Here is an 11,132-nt window from a genome sequence, read left to right as displayed (position 1 = left end):
AGGACAGTGGCGAAGCAATTATCGTCAAGACTGATGGTAAGACCTATGCTGACGTTCTGAAGGTCTTGCGGGGCGATTATAAGCTCACTGGCCTAGGGGATGATGTCAACTACATCAGCAGAACGCAGAAGGGCGAGATGATCCTCGTCCTGTAGCGGGATGCTGCGCAGAAGAGTTCCGCGTATAAAAAGTTGGCAGAAGAAGTGCTGGGTGATGCGGTTCAGGTGAGAGCCCTATGCCCAGTAGAGGTAATCCAATGCCGAGGCTTGGACGAAATTAACGAAGCCGGTGAGCTGCACTGAGAGATCAGTATGGCGTTGAAATCCAGGATACCGCGATTCGGTTGCGGAAAGTTTATGCTGGAACGCAGGTGCCTGACGCCAAGAAGGTACTAGATAAGGCTAAGCTGAAGGTGGGTTGGTCGGTATGCTCGGTGAGCCCAAACCAACAACCTCAGGCTTGCTTCAAGTGCTTCGATTACGGACATAAGTCATATAACTGTAAAGGTCCTGATCTGAGGTCGGTTTTGCCGAAGGTGTGTAGCTGAAGGTCACAAGGCTCACACCTGCCAGACCGCACAAGGTGTTTGATCTGTGGTCCTGGCACAGACAACAAACACCCATCCGGTGACCAGGCCTGTCCGGCCTCCAGATGGGCTCGGTCATGCAGGTAGCTCAGCTAAATCTCAACCACTGCGAGGCAGCGCAAGCGCTGCTACAACAGTCGGTACACGAGAATTAGACTGATGTTGCCTTACTGTCCGACCCGTACCGCATCCCTGCTAAACATAGCAGTTGGGTTGCGGAGAAGTCCGGAATAGTGACCATCTGGACTTGCGGGAGGTACTCCATCCAGGAGATCCACGAGACTAATTGGTCTTAAACCATTTGTTGTAGCAGGTGACTTCTACGCGTGGGCAGTGGATTGGGCATCTCGGTTCACTAACGGTAGAGGTCATATCCTGCTAGAGTCTCTAGCGATACTTAACCTAGTCCTGCTGAACGAGGGTCAAGCGTCAACGTTCAAAGGAACGAATGGCAAGTCATGCATCGATGTGGCCTTCTGCAGGGCGGGATGGACGCTGGAGCTTGAATGGAGGGTTCACGAAGGGTATACAGTGAACGTTCGCTAATTGGGGTTTTTCTAGTTGGGGCGCTTTTTAGTTGGGGGTTCGCTAATTGGGGCGAAACCCAATTAAAAAGCAGCTAAACGTCAGAATGTGATGTCAAAAACGAGGGGCGATTCACTATTATTAAATACTGAATCAAAAATACGCGAATGAAAATAATTCATAGAAATACAAATAATGCACAAAAATGCAATAATTTCACAAAAATACAAATATTGCACGAAAATACAAAATATTGCACAAAAATACAAACAGTGCACGAAAAATACAAATAGTTCTTAAACATACACCATTACACTAACAATTGAAACATCATATTTTAATGCAAATAAGTGCAGAAAAATATGATCAAATAATCTAAATACGGGTAAAATCGTCATTACGCGAAAAAGCATATTTACTGAAAAACGCACGTTTCAAAGAAAACAAAAGTTTAGTAGGTTTTCACAATGAACGAGAATATCTCCGCCAATTCATTCAATATTACAGCAAATTTCTGGGATCTGCCATCAGTCGCCTTGCATTTTGCAAAAGAAAAAATCACCTTATTCGACAAACTACATTTTGGGTCAGAAGCAGTAATCTAAAATTTGGTTTGTCGAATATCAACAGATGAGACCTAAAATATCAGTAACAAAATGCAATGCGACTTTCGAGTTTTTGCCGAGATGTGATTACAAACATCGGTGTGCCGCAGGCTCGGCTGCATCAGGGAGATTCATGTTCTCATCTTGGTTCTCGCCATTTCGGTGATTGAAATATATTCAAGGCTTGGATTATATCCATCACCAAATAGAGAACTCATGAAATAACATGAACATATGTCAACCAAATAAAAAAATACTGCGTTATCGTATTATAGGTTAATTTCTGTCGGTCATTTCATCAATAGTAATAAAATTTCTATGGAGTATAAACATATTTTAATAAAAAATACTTTCTGAATCTGTGTTCTATTAGAATTTTACCCATTTTCTTCAGATATGTGCACAATTCTTGATTAAACAATTTTCTTTGCCTGTTATGGCATAAATACGTATATCATTCGTGTGACAAGCACAATGGATACATTCCAGTGACTCGGAATTATTTATCATTCTAAGACATCCTAACCTCGATCCTAACATCGCGAGCCGAGAATCGAATTCTTTGTCTCCGGAATGGATGATACGCTTTCGCTCAACGTCGATGGGGTAACAAGACAAATTTATAATATCAATATGCAGACAATTTCCTATCATATACAAGATAGGAAAACATGCAGAAAAATTATAATGCATTTGAATGTACTTTATTTTTGTTTTAAAATCCAGTCGTAAACATAAAAATGTCAAAATCGAGGTCATGATACACGTATATTCGATTTCAATCCTTTTATGTGAAAAAATACACGAATATTACATTATTCCACAAAAATTTAATTCAATTCATTTTAATGCATTATTACATCCAATACGCATTAATACACGGAAATACACCAAAACATAATTCAATACGTCCGACTGAATCAAAAATACACAAGTGAATCGCCCCTCGGTCAAAAACGCGTTGACGTTTTGTTTCCGTGTTTGGCGGGATCGATATTTTCTGGCGCGTAAAATTTTCTTTTGTTCAATGCAAAAAGTAAACAACATTGAAGCTTGTCAAAACGCCCCAATTAGCGAACGGCATTCGTTCGTTGGGGTGAGGTTGTGCCCCAATTAGCGAACGATCACTGTACTGCTAGTGAGCATCAGAAAATACTTTTTAAGGTCAGCTATACCACTAACAGAATCACAAGGCGGGTCAGTAAAGCTGATCTAGGATGGCGTACATCGCAGTTCGACCCAGAACTGATGGAAGAATCACTACGGTGGGAAAATCGAACTCTAGGCCTTAGTGGCGATGAGATATCCAATGTCCTAACACGAGCATGTTACGTGACAATGCCCAGGAGGACTATGCCAACCAGCAGCCGCAAACCGGCGCACTGGTGGACGAGCACGATAGCTGATCTTCGCAGAACCTGTCTTAGAGCTAACAGAAGAAATCCCCAGAGATGTTAGCCCAGCTAGTTAGCTAGAAATCCCCAGAGATGTTAGATTCTTCATCAGCCGTGTACAGCCGCCAGACATTCTAAATACTCACGCTCCTCTAATGTGAACGTGTACTATACACATGTGGAAGTGTTGGCTTGAGAAATGGATTGCGAGTGATTTGACTACGCGTCCAATTTGGGAATCTCGAGCTCGTTCAGTAGCCACTAGGTTGCAAAGGCCGACGGAGGTCCTTCGTAGCTTAGTTGGTTAAAGCAGCAGTCTAGCGTACTGTAGGGTCATGGGTTCGAGTCCCATCGAAGGGAAAAAGGTTACCTCCAATACATTTTCCAAATCAATATCTTCCACATAACGTACATATTCACCTATGAGTTTTCACAACATTGTAAATAATGTCCAAGTCGGGTGGTTTAATCCCCGGAAATAGGAAATTAACTTTGATTGAACTGAATAAACTTATTGTTTTCCTGCGGCGTTTGTTTTCAATCCATATGGTTTTAACTTTCTGGTTTTAACTTCTTTCGTAAGCCTCAAACTGATATCAAACAACAATTGTAGGAGGACCATGAGATTTTTTTTTCTTGAGCAAGGGTAAACGAAAATCTGCAAACAGGAATCTGTACCATTTCGTCGAAAGACGTTTCGTCGAATGACATTTAGTCGAATGACATTTGGTCGAAAGGACATTACGTCGAATGGACATTTGGTCGAAGGGACATTTAGTCGAAAATGAATTTTATTCCTCTAGAGGCGTAGGACATTTGGTCGAACGGACATTTGGTCTAAATCAGATTTTAGAAAGAAGAATCTTCGTACATTTGGTCATATGAATTTTGGTCGTAGGACATTTGGTAGAAAACGAATTTTCGAATTTATAATCTTGGTACATTTAGTCTTTAGTACGTTCCGTCGAATTGATATTTGAAGGAAAAGAACTTTAGCCAATAACGATTAAAAAATAAATTATTTATTCCGGTGTTTCTAAAAGTCGTATAACTATTGCTCCAATATTGTCCAAAGAATTATGGGTTCATCAAAAACAAAAATAATACGAAACGGTGAATATTCCGAGATTATTCCAGACTGGATATTGACTTCGGCGAACCCCTCTAACCGACTACATTGAATCAATACCACCTGGCCAATCAAATGTAGTCGAATGATGCTTCGTATAGTCGAATAGACATTACTGCCATTATACGCATAACTGTCCCATGTACATTGGAAATCCCAGCAAACATGGAACAAATATGCCTATGACGGCCAATAATTAACGTATTATGGTTGGAAGACAATTTTATACTGAACTAAATATTGAGCGGAAGAAAGAGTATCAATGAAAAGAATAAGTAAATCATTTTCAATCGACCAAATGTCAATCAATGAAATGTTCCAAAGCCGACTGTGATGAAGTATTGGCAAAGTAACATTGATATCATTAGTTTTTGACCATGGGCCGAAAAATAGGATCACCATGGTCTCTAGAAGTTTCTATTAGCTCAGGTGAAAAATCCTCATTAGCTTCCGTACTCGTTTCTTCCGCTACTGATTGAATTTCCTCACGTCCACTGAATTCCTCTAATCAGTTTATTCATGTATCTTGTGGATTATTTTTAAAAATTTAATCAAAAATCTTTCGACTAAATGTCCTTTCGACTAAATGTCTATTCGACCAAATGTCCATTCGACTAAATGTCCATTTGACTAAATTTCCATTCGACTAAATGTCCATTCGACTAAATGTCTCTTCGACCAAATGTCCTTTCGACTAAATGTCGTTCGACTAAACGTCATTCGACTAAGTGTCATTCGACGAACTGTCCCAAAGCCGCAAACAGACACCTCAGGTAGTGTGAGATGGTTATTTGAAAGCAAATCTAAGCCATGTGCAACAAATCAATCCTCATTTGTCTTTAAAGGACTAATGAAGAAGAGGCAATTGTATCAGAGACCTTGATAAGAGAAACGCGGATAGAAAATGTAACTCTGCCAACACTGCAGCCAATCTTCTTCACTAATAAAAATCCACACATTTTATTGGCAAAAATCTAAAGAAATTTACAAATAAATTTTATGTGTGCTTTAAAAACCACCCGCTACAGAAGAATCCACATAAAGGTTATTAGTTAATAAGGGTTATGTGTGTTTCCACATATATGCTATGCGAATTCACATAGGCGTTATGTGGGAAATACTATCCAGTTTTCCGCGAGCGGTAATGGCCGCCAGCATGCCTGCGGGTTAGTCTCTGGTTTGACGTTTCTGGAGGTCAACTGCACACACCATTCGAGCATTTTAATCAATGTGGCATATAAGAAGGCTTGAATTCACTGAATCCGCACCTTTTTATATGCCACATTGGTCAGAATGCTCGGAGCGGTGGGTGCAGTTGACCTCCACAGACGTCAAATCAGAGACTAACCCGCAGGCAAGCTGGCGGCCATTACCGCTCGCGGAAAACTGGATAGTCAAAATTTATGTGTGCCACACATAATAGATATGATTGGATTTTTGTCAGTGTTCATTAAGGACACTCCTCACGGAATCCAAATTTAAAAGTACTCACGTTTTCAAGGGCATACCACTCACTACGGAAGCAACACACAACTGTCATTTTTATTATTTCACGCATGCTGCGACGTAGCAAAGCAGAAATAATAAAAATGACAGTTGTGCGTTGCTTCCGTTTTGAGTGGTGTGTCCTTGAAAACGCGAGCACTTCTAAATCTGGATTCCGTGAGGAGTGTCCCCAACAACAAACATTGGAGGTGGGTAAAGCGATTTTATGGCCAGAAGCTGGGTGGTGCGGATAGAATCGATTTGGTTGTCAAAGTGAAGCCAAAATTCTCTATTGTGCCGGAGCCAAACATTGAAGATTGTGGTTATGTTCGTTTTAGATCTTATATTGAGAAGTATTGTTATTATTTGGGGAAAAATAAAAATAAATTTTGTTTGCGTTTTGCATTCTTCATAACAAATATATTCATATTATATTTCGAGTGGGAAATTAGTAGGAATGTAACTAAAAAGCACTCGTTACGAGATTTCACGAGATTCAGCAGCTGATTGGAGAAGGAATGTATGTAAACCATCGTAAAGTCATGTAGAGTCTCGTGCATTTGTGTGGTCTCGTGCAGCATGGAAAGAGAAATTTGAAGGGCGGGAAATGTTTGACAGTCAAGTAACTGCAAAATAATTTTGCGTATGGGATTGATTTCAAAATATCCCTCCACTCGCTTGAGAGCAGAAATGCGGCTCTATCCGCAGCACCCAGGCCAGAAGTAGTCTTCTTCGGCCAAAAAACTATAGTTATTCAGCTAATTCAGCTTATTCAGCTAAAATTGTTTGTTGGGTCCATAAAGAACAACACATGAAAAGAAATGAATGGTTTATCCAGGTAAATTTTTACATGTCACTATTTAATGTGTTCACATCACATGACAATACAATCCAATGAACAAAGCAATTGCATTCCATAATCTATCATTGATTTGCATAATAAATGTAAATTGCATTCCAAATTTGTTTTATTCATAAATGGTATTAAATCGAATTGAGCCGTTTTCAGTATTTGTGCCGATGTTTTGGCTGCGTGACCAGGGATGCCAGGGGATATTTTCAAATGTCTTCACAGCCGAGTAAAAATGTCTTCAAATGTCTTCAATATCAAAATTATGATTAGCAGTGAAAAAAATTCAAAATCCAATAGCTTTGTAATGGCAATCGTCCCCTTGTTTTATGTATCGGTTACTTTTTAACACTCAAATTTTTAGAATTCAAGAAAATATTCTTTTAAATCTTCATGAGTAAGGGAAATGACTTTCCCTTGGATTTTATAGTGAGTCTTTAAATATAATTCCAACGGATTTTTCTAACTGAATTTCCTTGTTGAATTCTTCTGAATTTATTTTTGAAGAATTGCCTGTAGGGATTCGGAAAAATTCACCGTGAAATACCTGAAGAAACTTCCATAAGATTTTCTAGAGAAATTTCCAGAAGAATTTCTGGACAAACTTCAGGATAAATTCCTGATGAATTTTTCGGAGACTTTCTGAAGGAATCCCTGAAGGAATTTCCGGAGGAATTGCTGTTGGAACATCCAAAGGATTTTCTGAAGGAACTTTCAGATAAATTTCTGAAAGAACTTCCGGATGAAATGCTAATGGAACTAAGAAGAAGGATTTTCCTGAAAACTTCCTGAAGGATTTTCCTAAGCAATTACTAAACCTTTCACATTTCACATTTCTGAAGAAATGTCTAATAAAACTTCCGGAGGAACTTCTGGATAACTTTTTGGAGGAACTTCCTGAGGTATTGCTCAGGAATATTGGGCAGGAATTTTCGAAAGAATTACTGGAGGGAATAACAGATAAATTCCAGAGTATAGTTCACGCTGTATTATTGGAGAATCTTTCGACAACATTTTCGAGCATCATCAAGAGGAATTCCTGGAGAAACTTCCGAAAGGATTCTTAGAGGAATTTCGAACAAATGTCTGCAGGAGCTTCGAGAGCAATTCCTGAAAGATCTGCTGAAGGAAGTCGTGAAAGAAACAAACTAAGGAATTTCTGAAGGAACGACTGCAGGAATTTCCGACGGAATTCTTGGAGGGTCTAACGGAGAAATTTCTGGCGAACTTGTGGAGGAGCTGCTAGAGGTACTTCCAAAGGAAACTCTGGAGAAATTTTCTGAAAAATTTCTGAAGGAATTGCTGGACGAATTTCTGGAGGAATTGCATGGGAAATTTCAGAAAGAATTCCAGAGATGTGTTTACTGGAGAATGTTATGTGTGCGCTGATATACATCATAAGTTAAATCTATGGATTTTTGCCAATAAATATGTGTGGATTTTTAGTAGTGAAGTAAAATTCTGTAATTTTTTGACGTTTGAAATAAATTAGATCGCTCATTGCGTTCTGATACAATGGTCGAAATACCTTTTTAGCAGACACGTCGAAAACGCCACCGCTACCAAGGAAAATTTAAACGAATGCTGCATCGGGAATTTTTGACGTAGAACAACGTCTGTCTTTTCTATATTGGGGTACACTTTAAAATTGCTAAAAATCGAAAAACGTCACGAAAATATGATAGACTTTGATCGTTAATATCTCAGCCATTTCTCGATGGATTTTCAATTTTCTTGGACCATTCGATCAAGGAAGAGTCAACGCTTCATAAAGTAGTTTTTACGCCGTTTTTTACACTAATAGCTTTTTATGCGATTTTTCACTCGTATTTCGGGATTTCTGCGGTTTATTCAGACATACTTTGGAATTTACGCTGGGTTTAACTTTGTTTTAATTCACGTAGCCCATATCATTTGCATAAAAAATGACTCCAGTGTATTACAATATATACGTATGATAATATTTAGTACTGAAACTTGCTAACAGTTTAGGAATTGGTTTCGGTGAATCAGTCAATCGCAGGTGTGAAAAGTAGGCGAGTTGTTATCGACGATAACTTTTCGAATCTTGCAATACAAAATTATTATTTTAATGTAAACCAAACTAATCTAATACCAATTCATTGTAAACAATGAAGCTCAATCGAATGTTTGGCATTGTGTTTTGGTGTTATGTAGGGAAAAAAGTTCAAAAGTAGCATTCGCCAATAATGCTTCGAATCAAGATACAATTATCGAACGATTCTTACTCTCTAGCGAGTTTTTATTAATTGATAATTTGGATATGTGATCGCTTGAGAGTGTTATTCATCCTCGTTTATTTGAAAAAAATATTATTATCATCCTTTTTAAATGTTAGTCTAAAATCTCACTCAATCTCAGGAGAGCAGGATAAACAGCGAAAACAGATTCACCCTGGGCTTGAAACACGCTTGCTTTGGTCTCATCGAACAGAAAAGTCGAAAACCTGTATATTTCATACAGCTACGTAGTTCAACGTCACCTTTGCGTACAATCCGATTGGGCTGCACCTTTGAGTTTTTAAACTAAGATGTGTTGCAGTTGTTTACCTTATCAACCGGCTAGTGTAAATGTGTTTTTACGTTTGAAATTTTAAGCCCGAGGCATTAGTCTATTGTATATAACTTTTGAAATATATGTATATGATCTTCATATAGAAGTCACAAAATTTATAAGTTAGTCATCAAATTATATTATTTATTCGCTAGCTTATTGATTGTCTTCAAGTATCTTTAAATAAGAAGGTAAGTCTTCAGTCTAAGGGGCCCTCCTTAGCCGTGCGGTAAGACGCGCGGCTACAAAGCAAGACCATGCTGAGGGTGGCTGGGTTCGATTCCCAGTGCCGGTCTAGACAATTTTCGGATTAGAAATTGTCTCGACTTTCCTGGGCATAAAAGTATCATCGTGCTAGCCTCATGATATACGAATGCAAAAATGGTAACCTGGCTTAGAAACCTCGCAGTTAATAACTGTGGAAGTGCTTAATGAACACTAAGCTGCGAGGCGGCTCTGTCCCAGTGTGGGGATGTAATGCCAATAAGAAGAAGAAGAAGAAGTCTTCAAAATGTCTTCATGAAATAAATGTCTTCACAGAGATTCAAATGTCTTCAAATTGAAGACATGTCTTCAAATCTGGCATCCCTGTGCGTGACAGGTCTCTTGCTCGATTGGCTGCTAGTTTTTGACGGTTCGATTGGCGGCACATGCCGTTTAGCCCCAAACACAATGTCAGCGGAACGGCAGCGGTAACGGAAAATTTGACAGAAAATATATGGGCTAACTGTCAAATTTGCTGTTTCCGTTGCCGTTCCGCTGACATTGTGTTTGGGGCTATTCTCTTATCAAGGCATCAAAGATACATAATGCATTGTGTAAAGCGCAAAAAGCGTATAAAGCGATTCCATAGATGACCATTTAGGTTTTTTCCCTATGAGGAATGAAAAGTCTGCTGTATGAGCAGACTAAAAATGCTAAATGCTATGAAGAGCGTCTTAGAACACAATTATGTTCAACGCAGACAAAACTTGGAATAAACCCCGTTTTAAAACCGACAATGCCCCTAAATAATCTTTTTCCTGTACCGCCCATGCTTATGCGCTTGAACATTGACAACCACCGCGACATCATCAGCTGTCAAACTTCTGTTAGCGTCGCCCTGCGCATTTCACAAAGACGAGAGCAACATCGCAAAAACGGAGAGCGATGAAAAAGTGCATTCGATAGTTGAAAGACAAGCAAAATATTGCAGAAAAAGCCAACATCAGTATGGCTGACCGTGTTACGAGACTATTTCTACCCGTGGAACCGTGAAAATGTGCCCAAAACCATAAATTTCAGTGCATTCGATCGTGCGTCTAGGGTAACAAAGTGAGTGTTTTTCATTTGCACTGGGAAAGCCTCGGGTTCAGTGCGTAAAACAGGGCGAAGAATAAATCGATTTTAGTTGCAATCTTTCCCCAACAACAAAAGAGAGAGTTCCGTTCATATGCGAGGGGAGCTGTCATCCAAATTTTTGTAATCGTGAAAAATGGATTTAGCTGAAGCTATCAGTAAGGCGAAATACTAATCCACTTGACAAAAAAAAACTAGGAAGTGTCTCATTAGTTCAAGTGCACCTGTAGCGCGTTGGATCAGTAGCTGAAGCTCGCGGAAACGTCTGGCCACTGGTGTTGGATCGACCCACTCGCGGCAGGGATCGACCGTGACATTTTCCGTTTGCCAGTGGGGGCCTGCTCTGTTTATTCTGTCATCTTTCCACCCCTCAACAAGAAGAGGACATCCTCCCGTTCTAGAGGTGAGTCCATATTTCAGGGTTCTAGTTCGATGCGCTCGAAATGCGATGCACTGTGCAATGAGCATTTCCTTGATTCCGGAGGAGGTCAGTCCGAGGATTTTTCAGTCTAGGCATCTGTCTAATTCGCTAGTTGAGCGTGTGTGTTATTTTTTATCTCGTCGAAGGTTTCCAAGCCTCAGTCGTGTGTTGGTTACAGTCGTCGCTTTTACGCAAGCGAGAGATCGTGTTTTCTGGACAGTGGGT

At 39.6% G+C, this 11,132-nt stretch overlaps 1 protein-coding gene and 1 non-coding gene across 3 annotated transcripts in view; both read left to right on the top strand.

Annotated features, from left to right (window-relative positions):
• Positions 1 to 3,395: 3,395 nt before the first annotated feature.
• On the top strand, positions 3,396 to 3,471 carry Trnaa-agc (transfer RNA alanine (anticodon AGC)). Its single transcript has one exon. It is a non-coding gene; the product is annotated as a tRNA-Ala (tRNA).
• A 6,806-nt stretch (positions 3,472 to 10,277) lies between these two features.
• The window catches only part of LOC134227303 (microtubule-associated serine/threonine-protein kinase 3), a 67,227-nt gene continuing 66,372 nt past the window's right edge, over positions 10,278 to 11,132 (top strand). For both annotated transcript variants that reach the window (XM_062708687.1, XM_062708684.1), the window contains exon 1: positions 10,278 to 10,889. The gene's annotated coding sequence lies outside the window, so the exon portion shown is untranslated. The remainder of the gene's footprint in view (positions 10,890 to 11,132) is intronic.

This window comes from Armigeres subalbatus, chromosome 3, assembly GCF_024139115.2.
Source record: "Armigeres subalbatus isolate Guangzhou_Male chromosome 3, GZ_Asu_2, whole genome shotgun sequence".
In the NCBI taxonomy this organism is placed as follows: domain Eukaryota; kingdom Metazoa; phylum Arthropoda; class Insecta; order Diptera; family Culicidae; genus Armigeres; species Armigeres subalbatus.
Note: the sequence above shows the minus strand (reverse complement) of the source record. Positions and strands in the feature narration are given on the sequence as shown.